Below are 665 nucleotides of genomic sequence, written 5' to 3'. Positions count from 1 at the left end.
CCGCCCCCCGCGCGCCCTCTGGCGGCCCCGTGCCAGTTCCACCGCCAGGCATGCGGGCCCAGCTACCCGCGCCAGTGGGCGGCGACCTAGGGCAAGGAGACCCCGGGCAAGAGGCGGAGGTAGGTCCATCTGCGGTGCCCCAAGGGGAGGCGCTAGAGGTGAAGGGGGTTCATGGGCGCGGGGGACGAAGAGGGTGCTCCTGCGCTCTGCCCCACGCCGCTTCTAAAGCAGTTTAAATCGACCCCTAGTCCCGAACGAAACAGTGGGGGCGGCTGGGTGGGGATGTCTCCATAGAGAAGTGAGTCCCACCAGGACTCGAAGGACCCTTTCCCAACCCCCCACCCTCAGCCTCTGTGAGTCCAGGACCGCGCTTACCCAGTGGTTGGTGCTCCTGGACGCCAGAAGCACCCACAGGGCAGCTGATCCGCACGGCCGGGCTCCTAAGGGACCAGCCACTGTCCTTCCCGGCCACACACGGTGCCCCCCGCCACCCCCACCCTGCAACCGCAGCGCCCCGCGATGCCCCCACCCCACCCCCCGCCGCCTCCGCCTCACCTGGCTCGGGGCGCGGCTTCGGGAGTCCGGGCGGGTCGGAGCCCCCAGGGAAGGGCGGGCGTCTGCGCTCTCTGGGCTCGGCCGCGGGCTCCGGAGCTACGCCGAGCCCA

Source organism: Bison bison, unplaced genomic scaffold (genome assembly GCF_000754665.1).
Source record: "Bison bison bison isolate TAMUID 2011002044 unplaced genomic scaffold, Bison_UMD1.0 scf7180017864080, whole genome shotgun sequence".
Taxonomy (NCBI): domain Eukaryota; kingdom Metazoa; phylum Chordata; class Mammalia; order Artiodactyla; family Bovidae; genus Bison; species Bison bison.
The sequence above is the reverse complement of the archived record's forward strand: the minus strand, read 5'-3'. Positions refer to the sequence as shown.